This window comes from Danio rerio, chromosome 11, assembly GCF_049306965.1.
Source record: "Danio rerio strain Tuebingen ecotype United States chromosome 11, GRCz12tu, whole genome shotgun sequence".
Lineage (NCBI taxonomy): Eukaryota > Metazoa > Chordata > Actinopteri > Cypriniformes > Danionidae > Danio > Danio rerio.
This window is the reverse complement of record NC_133186.1, coordinates 14,399,369-14,422,313: the sequence shown is the minus strand read 5'-3', so window position 1 is coordinate 14,422,313 and position 22,945 is coordinate 14,399,369. Positions and strand designations below refer to the sequence as shown.

General features: G+C 37.1%; 1 protein-coding gene across 3 annotated transcripts in view; it reads right to left on the bottom strand.

Moving 5' to 3' along the window:
- The window catches only part of grin3bb (glutamate receptor, ionotropic, N-methyl-D-aspartate 3Bb), a 195,944-nt gene that overhangs the window by 139,816 nt on the left and 33,183 nt on the right, over positions 1-22,945 (bottom strand). The window contains exon 1 of one of the 3 annotated variants that reach the window (XM_068224302.2): positions 15,741-16,019. The exons of the other annotated variants lie outside the window; for them this stretch is intronic. The gene's annotated coding sequence lies outside the window, so the exon portion shown is untranslated. Of the gene's footprint in view, positions 1-15,740; positions 16,020-22,945 lie in introns of those variants that run through there. 3 annotated transcript variants of the gene reach the window in all.

Here is a 22,945-nt window from a genome sequence, read left to right as displayed (position 1 = left end):
GATTAACTTCACAGGCTCACTGTTTACAATATGATCGGTCAATTAACAAGTGTAATGTAACATTAGCAATTATGAGTATGGAAAGCGTCTTTTGCTGCGTTTTTTTCTGCTTCAGGAATCCGTCTGTTGAACAACACAACAAACAATGCAATAAATAATTTTGAGGAAAAATTTGCTGTCATTGAACCTGAGAAAAACTTTGAAAATAATCATAATGACGTTGTCTCCATGCTATAATAATAATAATGATGAAACCATTTTTAACTGCGGGGACATATCTTTATTAGTACAATTCGGCTGTAATATTTGTGTCCCCTTCAAAAAAATGGTCGAAAGAAATTTTATATTTATTGTCCCCCCTACTGTTAAATCATATTTACGCCCATGTGTGATTGCACATATAAAGCTTATGCGCATTTCTGTTACTATTATGATGACTAAAAATATTTTGTTTGAGGAACTACTTTCATTTCTTCACATCTGCAGCTGACGTCAGAACAGCAGAAACAGTTGCTAATCCACCAATGTCACTTTAGAGCTAGTATTTGAATGATTCTCTAGTGTAATGTCTAAAGTAATGACAAAACAGGTGATTTTGCTCACATTTTCATATTATAAGGCCGAACAGCATAAAGTTCCATTAGTCTAGTGCAGGGGTGGGCAAACTCGGTCCTGGAGGGCCGGTGTCCTGCACAGTTTAGCTCCAACCCTAATTAAACACACCTGCTTATAGATTTCCTGTGATCTTAAAGACACTGATTAGCATGTTCAGGTGTGTTTGACTAGTGTTGGAACAAAACTCTGCAGGGACACCGGCCCTCGAGGATCAAGTTTGCCCATCCCTGGTCTAGTGGCATTTCCCAGTATTTCTCTGTTGCGATCGGAATATCTCAATAATTAACCTCAAAAACGCCAAAGCAAAGCAAACACTACACGATAACTATATAGTACTTCAACATACAAAAGAAAGAGATAGACTTAGAATGTCAATTACCTGTTTTATAATAATTTGATCAGCTGTAGTTTGAAATTATGTCACTTTTATTTATTTAAATTACAAGTCTTTCTCCTCTAAGGTCTCTGTTGCTATCTTGTGGCAGAACGTCAATAGTCTTTGCTCTGCTCTGTATGACAGACTGATGGATGGCGACACGCTGTATTTCCAAAATTACAAATATTAAAAATAAACACTATACTTACGAATAAACTGCTAAGTTGTAATCTAAACAACTACATTCTCACCTAAAACTCTTCAAAAACACATTATGTTGTCCACCAGCTGCAATTTGTCTCAAACTGTAGTAAGTTTATTGATCTGTTGTCACTCTCTGTTGGCGGAGTAATACACAAGGATGATGAGACACAAGGAATACACAAGGATGATGTTGCATGGCTAAACAGGACTGTTGTACATTTCAAATTATGTTATAACTGCTGAAACTAATAACACGAGTTCATCTGTGTACTCTGAATCTTTTTTCAGCCAGTAAATCTGTTCACATTCATATGTATATGTATATTAAGGCACATTGTTGGCACGTTGCTATTTTGAGAAACTAAAATAGATGCGAAATAGACCAGCTGATAGCAGGTCTTATAGCAGTCCAGTGCAGAGCACGTTTGTCATGCACCTTACTTACAGATTGCTTAAAACACACAGGATGTACAGCAATACACAAATATCTTTACAAATAAAAGGATTCAAATATTACAAAACTTATTACTTTTTACAAAATATAAAAACCACTGCCTTTATGCCTTATTTATCTCAGGGGGCTTTTTCAGTTTATTCACGACAACCTGCTTCTGTATAATGTTATTATTATTATTATAAATTATATTCATATTTATATGAATGTCACACTTCATTATTATTGTTTATTTATTCGTTTGCTGGAAATTAGAACTGATTTTAGAAATAGTTTTGAAAGAAATCTTTTTGCTTAACAAACAAAATTAATTATGTAGGCTAATGGATTTCTGTGAGTATAACACCGTTTCCAAAAGAAAGAAAGAGAAGGTGAAAGTAAAGGCTCAATGGAGGAGGCTTATTCTTTATCCCTGCACTTCAGATGGTCTGTTTAACTGTTTTCTCGGTAGTGAAGCATTCAGTCAATCCCTTAAAAAGTCTGCCTTGTAAATAGCAAATGCGCCATGGCATGACCCAACTGACTTTTAAAGGGAATGGGAGATGAGACTAATTAGTTTATTCACAAAACACAACTATAACTCATTTAGAGACAAAGCTCAAACATGTTAGACTATGCATCACGGCACAAAGCGGATTTTTCCATCCTTAAAGATAGCAAAAGTTAATTCACACATGCCCTTAATGCTTGTGCACCCTGCATTTTAGGCCCCGTTTACACTAGTGCATTTTAGTTTTAAAACGGCGTTTTAGAATGAAAACGATCCGCGTCCACACTCGCGTTTTACCCAGCGTTTCTGAACTGCTCTCCGTCCACACCAAAACGCTGAAAATGCACATCACGTGACCACACACGCACTCTTTGGCAAGCGCTGCTGCCCATCTACCCAGATGAGAGCTCTCCTAGTTGGACTTCTCATCAAGCATCTCCCGCTGGATCTAATCTCACTATATTTATTAAACGGGATATTTCATTTATCTTGTTATCTTTATCTAACGACATGTTCCCTGATTTTGGTCCTATTACTTGTTCTCAGGTAACGTGTTTTGGCTGAGCGCAAAGATAAGTTAATGATTAATGTAAGCATGTACATTCTGTAAATTGACTGATCGCTTGCCTTTATTTCCTATAATGTATAAACTTATTGTATGTTATACTTTTATAATGGCCATTATCGATTATTAAAACTGATATTCAGCAAAAGAGAGGGTGTGTTTCGTATTTTCACTGAAATTGAAAGGAGAGAGTTGTTATCGGCACGATCCTTTTTGTTATAAATATCCACACAGTGAAGATGACGCTCATATATGCAGCACGATGCCTCAACATATCTGCTGTCTGTTTAGCTGTTAATATTAAAATGAAAATAGGCAGTTCCTTATATCATGTTTAGATTTTATTGTTGAGAAAGTGAAACAACGTAGCCAAGGTGATGTGAATGAAGTTATAAAGTACACTGTTCCCTTTGAAGATTTACCCGTGTCCTCGGTATAGTCTGTTTTCCATATCAAACTGAGAAGAAAAGACTGCAGCCTTGATCAAACTTGCGAAGTCTGAACTTACACGCAGAAGATGCAGGACTGAACTGTGTGTGTTAGGCTACTTAATATTAAGGAAAAGCCCCAATCAGAGAGGCGAATGTCTGCAGCCCCGCCTCCGTTTTCAGATGTCTCCGTTTTCCATCATCCAAACTGAGACGGAGCAGCAGCGTTTCAGAATGAAAACGGCCTCTCCAGCGTTTTCGAAACGCTCCGTTTTCGGCGCTCGAGAACTCCGGCGTAGTGTGGACGGATATCGTAACCGATAATTTTCACACTAAAACGCATTAGTGTAAACGGGGCCTTAGACTTTGCAACTAGATCGTTAAAATAGAGCGCAAAGATCTGCAGAAAGAGCTTACATTTTAAAAAAGAAACAAAGTCTTGTTTGAAATCTTCATGCTCAATATTATTTTATTAAATGTTACTAATATATTCTGTAATAAGTCAATCATAGATTCTAATCATAAACAAAAGCATATAATCGCCAAGCCTCTTTAAAATGTAAAGTCGAAAAGATATATTTGCACAGCCAAAGAAATAGGAACAAATGTAAATAAAGAATCCCAGAATCGGAATCGGATCATAAAGTTTCTAAAGACTAACACCCCATGGTCAAAGTGAATTATGAGTGAATCATGAATGCAGACGATCAATAAAAAGCATGAGCCTGTGCAGCAAATAACAAAACACAGAAGCACATTCTCACTGATTACTATTAACCTCATGAAAACACACAACAACACAAGACAGAAGATTAAAGCATTCAATACATAAAGACAGAATACAAATGTCTAAACATCTATGGAAAACTGAGACCAAACTAAAGTAGACCAAAGCATCAAGATCAAGAGACCATGTTTCCACACTAGCAATGTAATATGGACAAGAGAGTGCATGGCTCAAGCTTGCTCGAAACAAATACAAGTGTACATTTCAGGCAGGCTAGCAGCCATGTACCACATAAGAGAGAGCATCAAGCTTCTGTCACCAAAGCATTAATAAACTAGACTAGAGTGGCAGAGCACTGGTACTAACTCATTTTTCAGAAAAAGCATTGAAGTGATTCTCACTGATGAGCTATTCATCCTAAAATGTACAACATTGCTTATTAGGGCTACATTTTGGATAACCGAGAAATATGTGCTCGTGCCTACACATGGTTGCATTTTGTGTGTAAAATAACAGTATAGAGTGGTAATGCTCACTGCTCACTGGGGGTTTGAGTCTACCTAATGGTGGTTCTAGAAACCAGTTAAAACAATACTCATAGTGTTAAAAGCACACGGTTGTGATGGCTTTTCCCATCTAGTTTGCTTTTGAAAATACTATGGGTTGCATTTAAGGAGGGTGTGTGTGGGAGAATCAATATCAAGCTGATATATGACCTACAAGCTGACTGGCTTCTCTCACGGTTGTGTGCAATAAGGACATTGAGATTGGCTGAAATGTAAACAGCAGCCTTAGTGGATGGTGCAATTCTTTGGCACATGCCCCAAAACTGAAATTCAATCACAATGTCCACAGTGGCTCAGTGGTCAGGAGTGTATGGATAATCTTATGTTCATTCATTTGCTATAGCGACTATACAGAAATGGCAGACTGTTGCAGCCCATTTAGGGAGTGATCTATGTCATTGTTTCTCGAACCCCGTTCCTGGAGGACAACCAGCTATGCACATTTCCCATGTCTCCTTAACCAAACCCACCTGATTCAAATATTCAGCTTATTAGCAGAGACTGAAAGACCTGTAATTAGTGTGACAGACCAAGGAGACATCTAAAACATGCAGTGTTGGTGATTTTTGAGGGGTGTGGTTGAGAAAAACTGATACAGTGTTATCTGCTTATCTGTGACACAAAAGACAGAACAGCTAGCACACTTTGTTAAATCTTTTACTTTTAGAGTCATTATTATTACTTATTTTATATTATTATTACATTAATATTATACTTTTTCACATGCTTGGCTTATCAAAGGGTTATTAAAACAATGTTACAGCTTTTTTCCAAATGTTTGATTGGTAGAACAAGGCCCTGTTGTAGCACTGAAAAACGGGAAAGATATTTTTATGATATGTTCCCTCTAATAAAGTTTATTCATTATTTTGTTAATCATCATAGCTGGTGTATTAATCAGAGGATGTGAATAATACCAATTTGCCAAATATGCTCTGATTAACTAGAGGAGCCAATGTATTTCTGTCTTTTGTGTAACGTCCAATGGCTTTGTTGGTGAATTTGCTGGCTTATTGTGTTTACCTAATTAGCTTGGCATTGGAAAGGAGACCTCAGGTAAATATGCTTTGTATAAAGCCTGTGGATTGGTAAACTACAAAACTCCTTGCATTAACCTTCCATGAAAAAAACATAGCAAGCTGTTATGAAGTAATAAACAAACTGCTGTAGTGCCACAGAATATAACTCTGAATAAATATTTCATCTCTGAACAGCCCTTATCTTTAAATTAGAAGTTTTTACACAGTACACACAGCAATATATCACTCCATTCATTCATTTTCTTGTCGAAAAATCTTGGGTCACCACAGCAGAATGAACTGCCAACTTATCCAGCAAGTTTTTCTAGGAAACATCCACACACACACACATTCACACACACACTACGGACAATTTAGCCTACCCAATTCACCTGTACCACATGTCTTTGGACTGTGGGGGAAACCGGAGCACCTGGAGGAAACCCACGAGAAGGCAGGGAGAACATGCAAACTCCACACAGAAATGCCAACTGAGCCAAGGTTCGAACCAGCAACCCAGCGACCTTCTTGCTGTGAGGCGACAGCACTACCTACTGCGCCACTGCCTCACCCCTTATATCACTCTAAATCAAACCAAAACTATTAAAATGACAGAACTATGCACAGAGCAAAATAAAAACACTGACCAGGGGATTTCTCTTCCTAGCTTCTTGTCACCATGGTTTTTATGTTGTTTGAGACTCTACAAGGTGACCGGGCTTTAAATTAAAATGATCATCTGTAATGATTTTATGTCTCCCTCTTTTAGATTAGGATTTTCAGCCTCGCTGAAATGCTCAACCAAGTCTCATTCAGAAAACGTAGCCCTTTATACAGTTCAGGAGAGCACCAAATACATTCCAGGAAGTACACTTTTTGCAGTTTTTGTTTTTGCAAATCCACCAGAGGCTGCTGTGTACAATTTTTGAGATCTCAAATTTCTCTTGCAAGTGCCATTCGCACCTGCTCTTCTCACATTTATCCAGCAGTGGCTGCTGTCGAATGACTGACTGACTGGCTGACCGACCAACCTACCGATTCCCACACCCACCCCCTTCCCTAAACTTAACCAACAGTGTTTTGTTTTTAAAAGCAATCCACAAAATTTCCCAATTCTAACCCTATTATTTATTTGTTTATTTTATTTTTTGCCTTTTGTTTTTGCTTTCTGAAATCATTCTTCGCCAGACTCAAACCCCATAATTGCTGTAAACTCTTCTCTGTGTCTCAAGTCCGCCGACGTATCTGCAAGCCACTGGACAAACTGTTTACAGTGGGATAGTCACATATGCATGTCCATAGCACAGGCTCAAGCGGTCAGCTGCTAACGCAAAAAAAAACGAAACAGTGTCATACCGCCCCGTAGCGTTCGTTTTAAAGACAAAATTCAGGCATACGTACTTCTGGCTATATTTGAAATCTCCAGAAACCTACATAGGGCTGTTTTCTTTATTTGAGCCTATGTTGCACCTAGTATTTATAAAAGTTAACTGACTTTTAACTTATTTTCTCAAAAAAAAGTTATTTAAAGTGAGACTATAGATATTAATAATACCAAAACCCTGAACGTAAAAATATTCACTCTATATATCTATAGAAGATGTACTTCTATATATGGGTGAGATTGTTGGTCATGGAAAAATAGTTTTGTCTTCTCGATTGAACAAGGCTGTTGTAGTTTTTCTTTATGAAGAAAAGTTAGTAAACAGACTTGTTGAAAGCGGAATTGTTGTAGAGAATACATTGTTGTCAGTTGCGCCTATCCGTGCAACAGCTACTAAAGTGGTAATTTCGAGCGTTCCTCCTTTCATCTCAAATGATGACATTACAAGAGAACTAAGTCGATTTGGTAGGTCTGCTAATTCTATTAAAATGGTCCCACTTGGATGTTAAACGCCAGATTGAAGTATGTCTTGTCTTTTCAAAGACAAGTCTTCATGTTTTTAATTGCGCCCTCTAAGTCTCTGGAAGTTTCTTTTCGCATACAACACGAAGATAATTATGGATGATTATGAAACATGCTCCGAGATTTCTGAGATTGATTGTAGTCAGCTTTTGAACGATGTCTATTTTGTCAAGAAACTAAACAATTTTTTGGATCAAACTAAAGGGAAAAAAAATCTATATTTTTGAATATTTCCTAGATGGTGACAAATTTGTCAAATCAGTTTTACATGCCCAAAGTTCAGTTGGGTATGATGTGATTTCAAAACAAAAAAGATTTAGGGTGAGAAAGTTCATGATGGAGGTGCGGAAAGATCAGAAAGAACTGGAAAAAATGACAAAACAGAGAAAATAAATACACATGGGTGTAGGGTCTATATTTATTTATTGTTTTGCTTTAAGTTTTTTTTTTTTTTTTTGGCTTTCAGTTTTCTTTTTTTTTCCATCCCCTAAAATGAACATTGTAAGAGTTGGATCTCTAAATGTTAATGGGATGAGGGATGGTGAAAAACGAGCCTTATTATTTGAATTTTTTGAAGATTCAAAATAACGAAATACTTTTTCTACAAGAAACTCATAGAGATGTAAATAATGAATCAGAAATAAATTTGTAGTGGAAAGGGAAATTTTGTTTAAGCCTTGGCACTAATCTGAGTGCTGAGGTAGCTATATAAAGGAAGTAGATGGTAAACTAACTATGAACAACTTATCTGTAATATGTGAGTTTATATATTAATTAAGTGTTAGTTATTAGCTTAAGTATGTTGTTGGGATGTTATTCTAAAGTTGCAACTATTCCTCATTTACTAACAGTTAATAAATGAAGAATAGTTACAACTTTAGAATAACGTCCCAATAACATATATAAACTATTAACTAATACTTAACAAGTCTTTAGTAAGTAATTTACTAACAGCTTGTTCATGATCTATTACTAATTTATTAGGTACAGTTATAAATCACCATACAGTTAACGTCATTTATCACTTCTTAACTAACAGCTTGTAAGTTATCTATTGGCTATCTTAAAGCAACAGTTTTAATAATTAACAAACTATTAACTATTAAGTTAATAACTAAGTCATTTATAATGGACTAGTTTATTAATGGACTATTAACTAGTTATAACAGATAGTTATTCTAAAGTGTTTCCAAACTGTTTTGGTGTAAATGGGTGTCTCAAAAAGATGATTTTGAAGGTTTAATACAATGGTGGGAAATTGGAAAGACACAAATAAAGAATTTTTGTCAGCAATATACCTGCTTTTCTTCTAAACAAATGAAGCAAAAAATAGCTGATTTAGAACAAGAAGTTTCTCAGATTGCCTCTGGCATGTTTCAAAGTTTGGATTCTTCCTTAATGGACAATTTTTGTGAAAAAAAAAGCAAGATCGTGAAATATTATTGCATGTACGGGTTAAAGGAGCCTTAATAAGATCTCGGTTCATGTCTCTTCACGATATGTTCGCTCCCACTAATTTTTTTAAGGTAGAAAAGACAATTAAAAAACAAAACAAAATGTACTGCTTGACAACTTCTGATAGAGTAAAGACTTGTGGGCCAGGACAAATGAGAAAAATTGCAGTGGATTTCTATTCAGAACTGTATAAAAAGGAGGACATTGATTGTAGTTGTGTTTCAGAACTATTGCAACAGCTTCCAACTATCACTAAAGAACAAAGTCAGACTCTGGGTACTTCACTTTCATTTAAGGAGTTAACTGATGCTGTTATGCAAATGAAAACTGGTCGTGCCCCTGGAGTTGATGGTCTGTCAGTGGATTTGTTTAAAACTATTTGGGAAATCATTAGAAAAGATTTTCATCAGGTAGTACAAGTATGTTTTAAAGAAGTTCTTAAAGAACTGTGTTGGCACTGATAGCCAAAAAAAAAGTGGTTTGGAGGCCAGTTTCTATTTTGACAACTGATTATAAACTGATAGCCAAAGTTTTGGCAAATAGACTGAAATTAGTTCTGGGTGATATAAAAATATAAAGCTTTTTGGTGTAACAATAGCACAACAATGTCTTTACCAGTTATCCCTGAAAATGTAAATGGGAAAAAATAGGGTTTAACTTTTTGGAATTTATATGGGCTCTGAACATTATACTAGGAAATACTGGGAAGGTGTAAAGGATAAAATGTGTGCTAGGTTGTTGAAATGGAACTGAATTTTGCCTAAACTTTCATATAGAGGAAGAGTACTAGTTATTAATAATCTTGCTGCTTCCATTTTATGGCATAAAGTAAATGTAATGAATCCAACAGATGATTTTATTGGAAATATTCAAAAGTATTTTATAATTTAAAAAAATTTTTTTTGGTCTCTCAAACATTCGTTGCAAGAATCAGTTCTGTATCTATAGTTGAATGAAGGAGGTCAAGGACTTATGGATATATGATATAAAGTTGCTGCTTTTAGACTGCAAACAATTCAAAAGCTACTTCATCATCAGCCTCCAAACTGCACTATTGTAGCTTGTTCTTTATTCAATATAATAGGGAGGATGAATTTGGATATACATCTTTTTTTGATGAATTTAAAAGAAATCAATTTAACTGGACCTTCCTCTTTTTACATTTCAGTGTTTAATGTTTTTAAGGTGGTGGAAACCTAGTGTGAAACTGAAATCACAGACAATTCGCACAAATTTGATGAGAGCAGGAATATATTGGCCATCTTAGATTACATGATCAATGGATACCTGCAAAAGATTTGGCAGTAAAATTGTCAGAAGAAATCAAAGATTAGGTTTCTGCTTTGCCATAACAAGAGGACACATCTGATAGTGTCTTCCCTAAGATTAGTGTAACTGTGAATGTTGGAGACTGATTTCTAAGAAAGCTCTTTATTGTATATGTGTTACATTTTTAAACATGAGAGTTCTAAAAGACCTTCCAGAAACTAAGTGGATTGATTTACTTGAGACTGGCTCTTCTTGGTTTTATTTATACTTTTTTTTTTTGGACCAAAATATAGTGCACTAAATAAAAATAAAATAGTTTTAATAAATGTCTTGTTTGGAAAAGCTAAAATGGCCATTTAGCTAAGTGGAGGCACTGATCCCTTACATATGTTTAAGGCTCTGGTTAAAAGTAGGTTAATGTTAGAGTATAAGTATTGTGAATGAGTAAATGATTTAGAATCTTTTTTTTTTTCTTTGTGAGGTTTTGAAAAAATACCATGTCAACCCAGTGAAGAGGGAGGGTTTAATATGATGTTTTAAAGAAGAGCGAGTGACAATGTGTTTATGTGTGTGTATCTTTGACACTTTTATGTATGTGGTATATGCAGCATTTTGTGAATGTTGTTGTATTTTCAGTTAGTTTTTTTGATTGTTTCCGATTGTTTTTTTTGTTTTTTTTCTCTGGATTGTGTAATGTTCTGAATGTATAATTGTTTTTGTAATTAAAAAGAGCTTTGAAGGTCAGGTCTCTCTTTTTCTCTTTCTATTTCTCTCTCTCTCTCTCTTGTGTAGTACACATAAAGAACAGACAGATATGTATTTAGAGCATATGAACATTATATTGTATATGTAAGCAGGCAGGAAATAATATTAATTACTGCTAAAACAGATGTACAGTGCATACGGAAAGTATCCATAGCGCTTCACTTTTTTCACATTTTTTTTTTTATGGTACAGCCTTATTACAAAATAAATTAAACTAATTTATTTTCTCAAAATTCTACACACAATACCCCATAATGACAATGTGAATAAAAATTATTGTTGAAAATTTGTTAAAAATAAAACACCTGAAAAATCACATGTACATAAGTATTCACAGCTATTGTTTAATAGTTTGTTAATGTAATTGTTAATACGATGCCACTTGCTTGACACACCTGTCGTTGGGAATTTTGCCCATTCTTCTTTGCAGTACGTCTCGAGCTCTATCAGATTGGATGGGAAGCGACAGTGTACAGCCATTTTCAGATCTCTCCAGAGATGCTCAATAGGATTTAGGTCTGGACTCTGGCTGGGCCACTCAAGGACATTTATCAAGTTATTGGGAAGCCACTCCATTAATATTTTGGCGGTGTGCTTTGGGTCATTGTCCTGCTGGAAGATGATATGTCGCTCCTATCTGAGGTCAAGATCACCCTGAAGCAGGTTTTCATTCAGGATGTCTCTGTACATTGCATTCATTTCTACCTCTATCCTGATTCGTCTTCCAGTTCCTGCTGCTGAAAAACATCTCCACAGCATGATGCTGCCACCACCATGCTTCACTGTAGGGATGGTATTAGCCTGGTGATGAGTGGTGCCTGGTTTTCTCCAAAAGCAATGCCTGGCATTCACTCCAATGAGTTAAATTTTAGTCTCATCAGACCAGAGAATTTCGTTTCTTATGGTCTGAGAGTCCTGATGCCTTTTGGCAAACTCCAGGCAGGGAGTGGCTTCTGTCTGGCTACTCTACCATACAGGTCTGATTGGTACTGCGGATTGCTGCACAGATGGTTGTCCTTCTGTAAGGGTGTACTCACACTATGTACAGTTGCCTTGAACCAGGCCAAAGCACGCTTATCCCCCATCCTATCTCCCCGACGCCCCGCACTCACATTACATTCGGGCCTGGGCACGCTTATTAAATCAAATCAAATCAAATTGATTGACGTGACGTGATTGATTTGATTTGAGAAGTTAAAAGCCCTCATTTTAAGTTTATTTGGACCCAAGAAATGGAGGAAAAACTAGTATAAATTTGGTAAGGAGCACTATGTTTGTTTGCCGTGTCAGCTGATCAAAATCACAATCAGGTTGAAAAGCCAAAGAAAGTTGAGGAGAAATTGTTAATTATCTTCAAAAGCCAGGTGAGCAGCCCAAGTTTCTAAAGCTAAAGCCTCATTTTTCCATTATGCAGTTATTAACGAAAGATATATTTCATGACCTCACATTGTTCTCATGTCACTTCTCATGTTTATTTAGTTGTGATACGTAGTTTGGACAAAGATGTCTGTGATTCTTCCTATTTTAAAGTCATGCAGTGTGAACTCTCCTGTTGCCGATCCATCCTACAGTGTACAGAATGTACGCTGTACCCAGATAGGCATGCAATGTGAAAACACCCATGACACAGTATGTATTCGGCATAAGTGTTTTCGCTCAGCACAGTGGAGTTTTCTTTAGTTATATCGTTTAAGTCATTTTATATGCAGTGACAGGAGTTGAAGTTAAATGAGAGTGGAGGGTGTATTTGGGGGGCAAAAGAGTCAGTGAGGGGCAGACTTCAAGAGGGAGACAGCTCCGTGGAAAAAGCTGTTCCTCAGTCTGCTGGTTTTTGTCCAGAGGAGCCTGAAACAGTCTGTGAGTGGGGTGAAAGGTGTCCTTAAGAATACTGCATGCTCGGCGCAGACAGTGTTTCCTCTGGATGTCCTCTATGGCTGACAGTGTGGTCCCTGTATTGTGTTGGGCAGTTTTCACCACCCACTGCAATGCCTTACGCTCAGCCACAGAGCAGCTTCCTTACATACCAGATTGTGACGCAGTTGGTCAGGATGCTTACTATTGTGCAGCGGTTGAAGTTCACCAAGACAGCTGATGAAAGCTGGTTCTTCTTGTGTAGAGTTCTTTATTGTCTTATAAAAGTCATTTAGCTCTTCAGGAAGGAGCCATTTGTGGCTGTGGGTGTGGACTGGCTGGGTTTGTAGTTGGTGATGACCTGGATGCCCTGCCACATGCGCCGAGGATCAGAGTTGAAAAAGTGCTCCTCTAGCTTTAGCTTGTAACATTGCTTGTCTTTTTTGATGCCCCTCTTCAGATTAGACTTGGAAGTGCTGTATGCCTGTGCATCCCCTGATCTGAAGGCAGTGTTGCGTGCCTTCAGCAGGAGGTGCACCTCCTTGTTCATCCATGGCTTCTGATTCAGGTATGTAGCGATCTGTTTCTGGGTTGTAACACTGGCTGTTTCTCAATATGCGTTCTTCAGGGGTCTTGCGTCCTCGTGCTCTCGTGAAACGTCATCATCAGCTGTTCAGTCCAGTAAAGTTCAAGTTCAGTTCCAATACTCAAGACCGCAAGTACGGAGGACGCGTGAAACTTCCCGGATGTGTTCTTGATATCGAGGACGCACCGATGCAGACTTGAGCACCGAACTCCCTCTGGAAGTCCCAGAAGTCATTGCGACTGGAGGTAGGAAGCGCTGCATTTTATCTAGATTTATTATAAAAGTTCATAGATATGAATTATTTACCTCAGGAGTTTCCCTAAATGAAACGATAAAAGTAAACATTACCATGGACATCTTAATAAAGGAATAAACACATTAAGGGTGTTTGTTGTATGAAGGCTGTAATGTTTAAAAAATTTACCATTTAAAACACGTGAAGGTCATGTGACCATCAGGAAGAACGCAGCATCTCAATTCTCAAAGGACGCGTTCTCTGCCCTCGCGGTCTCCTGAGTTCGTTCTTCCAAGGACACCTGGCAAGACTGGTCTCCACAAGAACACAAGTCCGTTCTCTGCATTCTTGGAATTGAGAAACAGCCACTGTCTATGGTGGTGTTGATATATTCCTTGCTTGGTCTGTGCTTTGACATGCACTGTCAACCCTGGGACCTTATAAAGACAGTTGTATACCATTTAAAATTATGTCCAATCAACTGAATTTACCACAGGTGAACTCCAATTAAGCTGCTGAAACATCTCAAGAATGATCAGTGGAAACAGAATGTACCTGAGCTCAATTTTAGAGCTTTCAGCAAAGGCTGTGAATACTTATGTACATGTGATTTTTCAGTTTTTTATTTTTTATTTTTAATACATATGCAACAATTTCATAAAATCTTTTTTTTTTTTACATTGTCATTATAGGGTATTGTGTGTAGAATTTCGAGGAAATAGATGAATTTAATCCTTTTTGGAAGAAGGCTGTAACAAAAAATTGGAAAAAGTGAAGCGCTATGAATACTTTCTGAATGCGCTGTTTTTGATACTTTTGGCATTCTTTTACTAAATAAATAATACAGTTAGCGCTGACTGATATAACACAATGCATAAATGTACATTATACACTTGCTGTCTATGTGTTTGTTGGCTTAATACAAGCATAAGTGGCAAATTTTTAAATATACAGTACGCCTTAAATGAACAAAAGATACATATAAGCCCACCTTGTGCCTAACAATGTAAAGTCGTGGCACAACGGACTTTAGTCTCTCTGCCTCACTTATTTTCAAAATAAGAGTCCCACATCCATAAAAAGTTTAATATTAGCTTAGATAAACATAGAAATAATGGAAAAATTACTATTGCTGTAATATTAGAAGGAAACATGGGGTGTGCATATTAATGATCCCATGTGCAAAATAACTGTTTTGTTCTAAATGGCTTGTTTTTCACAGGGATTTTATGTTAACATGATTTCCATGAGAATGAGGAAGCAATAGTGTTATGGCTCATTGTATGCCATGTCCATATACTGAAATCTTATTATTCAGCTATGCCTATATCCAGATTTTCATTATATGGCACCATTAACTCTATTATCTCACCATAACCTCATTTTTTTTAAATAAAAAAGGGTTGAGTGACTCGTCAATTTGTTTATCCTTTACTCCTAAAATAAAGTGATTTCATGAAATAAAAATTAAACTGTGAAATAAAAATATGACTGAACCTTTCTGATGAGCAACAGAAAGGTTCCATAGATATTAAAGTCTGTTTAATCAACTGGAAGTTGCTGAGATTTTTATTTCAGAGTGTTAATGTACTTCCAACTGAAATTCAATTAAATTCATCTTTATTTCTATAGCGCTTTTCACAATATAGATTGTGTCAAAGCAGCTTCACATAGAAAATTATAGTGATTTTAAGAAGTGTCAGTTTCGTTTTCAGAGTTTAAGTTCAGTTCAGTTTAGCTCAGTTCAGTGTGGTTTAATATTCACTGCCGAGAGTCCAAGACACTGAAGAAAACACTTTCTTTTGCACATCATTCACTCAAGCAAACTAACAATAAGCTCACTGACGTCATTAAACCGATGTTAAGAGAGAACACAAAAGCAAATTATCAGACCTGAAATGACGATTACCAAAACAAACTTTCCACTGTATTCATTTGCACAGATTAAATGTTTACCTAAAGAATAACAACGTGCTCTAGCAAAATATAAATTGCACATTTTGATTTCAAATTAACATTAAAGGTACTTCTTAGAACCATCAAAGTCAACAAAGAACAATTATTTTTAGGAATGTTTTTGATATCAGTATTATGTTGTTAAGACTGTCAAGTGACCTCAACTTAAATTTAACCTTCTTGAAAATGATAAGATATTTTTTATGGTATGATATTGCAATCTCATTTTATAATTTATCAGATGTCAAATTTCTAAGAGGGAAAGCTGCATACCTTAGCTCTGTATTAAGTTCAGTCCCACTGTTCCATCGGTCACTGAGAAGTGGCTGGTTAAAATGCTCGTCACAAGCATCTGTCATCAGCCCCTTTATCCTGACAGTCTATTACAACAACTGGGTCAAAGCTGCCCCAGTTTAGAACAGCCTCTGTCAAGACCCCTGGCAGACGACAGCAGAAAGCACGTGGGTGACCCAGACTTTGCCGCACCAGAACAGAAGCGCAGACAGAGCGGTGTTCAGAAAATGGTGGTCACGACCCAAACAGCAGGAGCACAACATGACAAAGGGTTGGCTAATATCAGAGCACTGTGTTGAGAGATGAGGCTTTGGCAGGCTTTTCTGCCCTGCTAGAATCCAATGAGTCTGTTGCCTGCCAAAAGATAGTTTGCAGTCGGAGTGAAAAACAAAGGATTAGTTTTAAAGGAGGGCAAAAATGCAGAGCCCATCTCACGCTTCAACCTGCCAAAGCCTACTCAGCTGAACTCATTCATAGAGAGAAGAGTAGATGAATAAGAAAGGGAACCACTGAGTAATGGAGTACATGGAGAAAGAAGAGTACATGAGAGAAGGAGGAACAAGAAAAGGCACCGAAGAGAGGAACTAAAAAAAATCAAAGGAATTTAAATAATTCATAACCGTGGTAGCTTGTGGTTGTAGATAAAGGATTTATATGCAGGTTTGATCCTAAAGAAGGAAAGTTACATTAATTGGAGTTTCCCCAAGAGCACAGCCACACAAACATAGATTTTTCAAACACAAATCCGTCATGAATGTGAATGAGATTTTATGCATGCTTATGACAACTCTCATGAAGTGTCGTGTGCTCAGATATGTCATTTTAAATGCAAAGATGACATTGTTTGAGGTGTTTTTCTGGTAATCATTCACTCATTTTACTTTTGCTAAGTCCCTTGTTTATCAGGGGTTGCCGCAGTGGAATGAACTGACAACTACTCAGCATATGTTTTACACAGCGGATGCTCTTCCAGCCGCAACCCTATACTGGGAAACACCCATGCATGATAGGCTCATTCTGAAATGTAGCCCTTTATCTATTTATGGAGATCATGAATTATGTAGAATAAGGTACGTATGGCTGCATTTTGTCTTTAAAAGAAATACTACGGGATGGTATGACGCCATTCTTTTTCCAACCCAAGATTCATTCTGGAAACGTAGCCCCGCAGACGTTTGTGGAGACCTCAATTTACGTGACCGGAGGTACGTACGGCCGCATTTAGTTTTTCTTGAGCGAACGCCGACGGCTCGCCTCCGAGTTGAGGGCTTTCCCGCTGCTGCCAGTTTGTCCGCTTAGCTTGCAGCGTTACGTCGGCGGAGCGGAGGCCCGAAGGAGGAGGACGACCAGGATTGGGTCTGGGGAAGAGCGGTTCCGGAAATCAGGTAAGATGAAAAACAGAATCCGAAATATAAGGGCGAGAACGCGGCGGGATCCAAAAACGCAGTCGAAATCAAAGACGAGGGCTTTTGCTTTTTTTTTTTTTCTGGACGGCTTTCACAAACCGTCGTTTGGGTTTAGGGAAGGAGGAGGAGGAAGAGGAGGGCGGCCGGGGCGGCTGATCAGCCGGCCGCCCGGTCAATCGTTCAGCCGGCCGGTCGGACAGAAGGTTGCTCCACAGCGGCTTTTCGCGCGAGAACAGCACGGGCACGAACGGCACGCGCTCCCGCGAGGCGCTCGAGACGCGAAAAAGCGTGGATCCGTTTTCTGAGTTGCTTTTCAAAACTCCGACGGTTGGATTTATTGTAGTGGGTTAGCGCTGAGCAATCTGTGCTTTTAAAAACACTATCGGTTGGGATTGGTCGGTCAGTCAGTCAATCAGTCATTCCGTCAGTCAGTCAGTTGGCCTAGATTTACTGGAAAAAAGCAGGGGTGAATGGCACTGGGGAGAAATTTGAGATCTTAAAAAACGTACACAGGGTGCTCTGGTGGATTTGCGAAAACAAAAACGGCAAAAACATTTTACCTCCCGGGACATATTTGGCGCTCTCCAGAAATGTATATAGGGCTAAGTACTTACACACTTATTTGCAAAGGCTAATTTAGTTAATCCAATTCACTTATAGGCTAACGCATGTCTTTGGACTGTGGGGGAAACCGGAGCACCCATAGGGAACCCACTCGAACACAGGGAGAACATGCAAACTTCACAGAGAAATGCCAACTGGCCAAGCTAGGACTCGAACCAGCAACCTTCCTGCTGTGAGGTGACAGTGCCAGTGAGCCACTGTGCAGCCTTTATTATAACCAAATATATCATAATCAGTTTTTTTCTTTATCATGACAACTTAACATTACCAAGACAACATAACTTGTCATAAATCTGTCAAAATGTCATTTTTGTGTCATGCATTTTATAACAGTGTCATTAAAGAGCCCCTGTTTTGCATTATAAAAGGTCATATTTTGATTTTGGGGTCTACAACAATAGGCTGATATGCATGCAAGCTCAAAAAAACACTTTCATTGTCTTATAATATGCATTTTACCTAATTATCCAAGGTGACGCAGTGGTGCAGTAGGTAGTGCTGTCGCCTCACAGCAAGAAGGTCGCTGGTTTGAGCCTCGGCTGGGTCGGCGTTTCTGTGTGAAATTTGCATGTTTTGCAACATAATGAGACAATGAGCTAATGACAGTTGAGAGTCATTCATGGTCACATCATGATAATAAAAATGTCACAACAGTCTCAAATAATGTTTTGTAGTTTTCTGTGAGCTAAATATCTTTAAAATGTTGTTTGTGTAAAAGCAAGTCAAACAATTGTAAAATGACATGCGAGTGATTAAATGACAGTGAAATGTTCCTTTTTGAGTGAACAATCCCTGCAAAAGCTTTCTTTTATTTAAAGTACTTAAATTGCATTGAGTTACTTCCCTTTATTGTTTTATTGAATTGTTACTCATTTACTAGAATTCAAGCTACTTACCCAATCTGAGCCTTGTAAATCACTGCTTCTATTAAAGACTAAACAGCTTTAATTGATACACATTTAGTCTCTAGTGGCCAGACACTTCAAATTAATCCTAGCACTTAATCTGAGCAAAAAGACTCAGTGGGGTAGATAAATGCTTCTCTTGTTCTTGAGACTTTTAAGGAAATTATCAAGACTAAAGTATCAAGCTTGCAGGACAGCAATGGTTAAGTGGTCAAATATAGGATTTTTTCCTCTCTAATTTAAAACGTAGGTAATATATCCTGGTCGATACAAACCACTTTAAATCCAAAGATGAAACTACTTTAACAGGAACTAAGCAACATATTTCTGAAAATAAATTACAAAATAAAACATGCTCTTGCTAAATTGGTTTGGCACAATTTTCACAAGCACTTGGTACATTTTTATGACAGCAGATCATCAAAATTACACTTTTTTTTCCATTTCAGCATGTTTTCAATTGTGTTAGTACAACACACATAATCACAAAATACCTATTTAAAAAATAAGTGTTTCATGTAAGTGTTTCATTCACAGTAACTGCCTTTCATAAAGCCATTTGTATCAAAGGTTAAATCTCGTCATTCAGTTTAATAAATTTGTCTATGATTTAATTCAACTGAACTTAATATTTAATTAATTAATCATTTATTATTTCCACTGGTTTTCAACTGGTCTGACTGGTGTCTGATTATTAAGTAACATATTGCTGCAAGTGCTTTCAGTTAAGAAATACCAATTGCTACAGCAAATACTTGTCTTGTTTGCATATGTAAATATTTGTGGAGCTGCGCATCGATAGATTTGCTTTTTAGTGTTTGGACTTTCAGCAGAAGAAATTTAAACTAAATTGAACTGAACTAAACTTCCACTCTGAAAACTGGACTGACCTAGTTTAATTTACTAGAACTATTATGATCTTCAATCTACATTGTAAAAGCGCCATAGAAATAAAGATGAATCGAATTTAATGTAAATGAGTTGATGTGTTCTTTGATCACATTATCACTTGTACATTTTCTTTCTGCTTAGACCCTGATTTATTGTTTAGGTTGCCACAGTGGAATGAATCACCGATTACTCTGGCATACGTTTTTTTGTGGTGCATGCCCTTTAGTTAGTAAACCAAATTTTACCAAAGTAGTGTAGTAGTAGCCCATGTAACACCTCTCAATATCTCACTGCATTGGTTATCGGTTGAAACCAGGGTTGGGTGATGTTGACCAATTTGGCATTGTCAATGTCTAATGTAAAACATCACGATGGGTGATGGCATAATCGTCAGTAGGGAATTCATTATTTATTAATAATTAATTAATTCATAACAAATAATTATTAGTAGCCTACCGTTTCAACTACCTGACCCGCATGATCTTTGTTACATAAATAAATAAAGATAAGTTACACACAAATTACCACCTGTTAATCAATTTTTCTGTGGGACTCTGGCATGAATAGGCAGAGTGATCTGTGCCGTTATAAGGCGATGACAAACTTGGTTGGTAAAAAGGCTCACAACCAACAGTATCTGAGTTTTTTGCTAAAATTACTAAGCACAAGAGTTAAAGCGAAAGATTGAAGAAGTGTACTGACGCTGTGACACATTACCTGATAGATAAAAAGTATCAAAGAGTCGTTAGATAGAGACAAAATTAATTAAATCCTTAATAAAATGTCCGACATGCACTGCTCTCTGGGGTTTTGTGCTCAAAGTACTTGCTGACAGCCTGGAGCTCAATCGTGTGTGTATGCTAAAGCACATGACAGTATATATGTGTGTATGTCATTGCTTGCGCTTTCAGCAGTATAGTGTGGAAGGAGGGTTTTTCAGAAATGTGAGATGGAACACCAGTTTGGACGTGGATCGTTTTCATTCTAAAATGTCATTTTAAAACTAAGACTTATTAGTGTAAACAGGGCCTAAGTGTTGTTGCTGCGATGGGGGAGGGGCAGAGGATTGTGATGTCAACTCAGCATTGTGATCTCTATCGCCAATCCGCGGTGGACAATGGCATCGTCTATCGATCCAACCCTAATTGAAATCTGGATCAAGTTCAAATTACTTATGCTTGCTTGCACTGACACTGCACCCTCTTACCTCCACCTGCTCCCGAAGGTCTACATTCCCTCAAGGAGCCTCCATTTGGCGAGCGAGTAGCAACTTGTGGTGCATTCAATGTTCCACCTTGGTGTAATGATCTTTCCATTTCCACACAGACTGTGGATTCACTGGTATTCTTCGAAGGACAACTGAACCCTGGTGAATTAAACCAGAATCCACCTAGTGGCACTTTCTCTCTCTGTGTGTGCTTCTCTCTCTTTAAAAAAAGCACTCCTACTCTAGCACTAAATTCTCTGAGCACAAATAAGTTATATCACTATCACTTCTTGTCTGTATTGCCTCTTCTCATTGAATTGCTGCATACCTCCTCAATTGTAAGTCACTTTGGACAAAATTGTCTGCTAAATGACAACATGTGAATGTAAATGTATTGATTGCTACTGAATTAACTGATTGTTAAAAGTACTACGTTAAAAACAAAATCTTAACTGTTATTTTTGGTGATTAAATCAAATATTTTAATGCATATGACAATGACCTTCTGTTATATATTTTTTTTATTTTAGAAGTAATATTACACCGTAAGCTGAGGCCATGGTCTTTAGCCTCCTTGTTACAGCAACCGGCTCCCATGTGGGATCGATCCCAGCTCGGAGCAGGCTGGGTGGTGTGGACTGGCTATAGGTTACATTGGTGTCGTGACCCGGATACGTGAGGTTTAGGGGGTGAGTGTAACAGAGACCAGCTAGTAAAGTGTTGAGCAGATAAACCTCACTTCTCTGACCTCTAAAAAGTTACTGTGGATTTATTGTTTGTATTTTCTAATAAATTTATTAATTGATAAAAAAAATTAACACATAAATATTGCCATTATAAACGTTTCTCCTATTGCATTACATTACTAATATTATTTAATGTGAGGCTAATACATTTTATAATGAAACGATATTGGCATATTGTTACCTTAGAATTAAAAGGTTCTATCTGATATTTTAGTCAAAATTGAGTTATTAAAAAAAATAACATGAAAAAATTGAGACATATTCTTAATAAATGACAACTTATTTACAGGATAGGATGTTTTTTTTTATAAGTTGTTTACATTTACAATAATGTAATACAAGACTTTTTATTTAAAAAAAAATATATACTGTTTGCTATGTAATGCAAAAACTTTGAAGCTCAATATCTCAAAAGCATTCAGAACGCAGACAGAACCTTATAATTCCAAGGTGACTACTTTGTTCACCTTGCCACAGCATATTTGTTTGTTTGTTTGTTTAGGGATGCTTGTAATCACCTTTAAATTGTCTACAGTTTCTTTTTAAAAATGTAGATTTAAGTCAAAATAATTATGCTCTATGCGTTTGAGAGCATATGTGTGGCAGAGTACATCACTTTTATGAAGTTCAGAGGAAACTTGGAAAGCATGGAGAAGAAAATGGAAATATTTTTATGATTTTTCTTTACAGATGGAGAATATACTTGTAAAAGTTACATACTGTGGAAAACCCCCAACAGTAAGTTGCCGATCTGTCAGAAGTACATGAATCTGTCAGTATTTAAAGTCACCATGGAAGTTAAGATTGTCTTTTTTTCCACAATCATCTACTTGAAATGGTCTTGAAATGAGAAAAAATGTAGGTCAGTGCATGTTTTCGACCCTTGGAGTCTGATTGGATTGTTGGAAGACAGACCTTTCTAATAAAATGAAGGAAGATTGATGAATGGATGAATTCAGAGCAGAAATTAGACACCCTCTGACATGCCTGCCCTCCATGTGACCACTAAGTGAAGAAAGTTATTTTGATGGGGAGGCAAGGATAGGTATTTGATTAAAGTTTAAGGAGGCAAATGTTTTTATTTTATTTTTTTTTAAATAATGAAGTGCACTGATACTTTTTACACAGATAATTAATAATAATAACTACTGTTTACATAAGCAATATTACACAGTAGCGGAGTAGCAGTGCAATATGGCTGTATATCAGCACTGGTGGGAGGCCAGCTCGAGGCCACAAGCCGACTGCCTTAGTGCCCTACCAGTGATGATATACAGCCATAATGCACTGCTAAGAGTGTGGTATTGCATTAAAACAATAGTTTGATGGCATAATCGTGTATATCATTCAAAAAAATCAAACACAGAGAGTCTCAAAAAGTTTTTTGTACATGGAACTTTCTTTA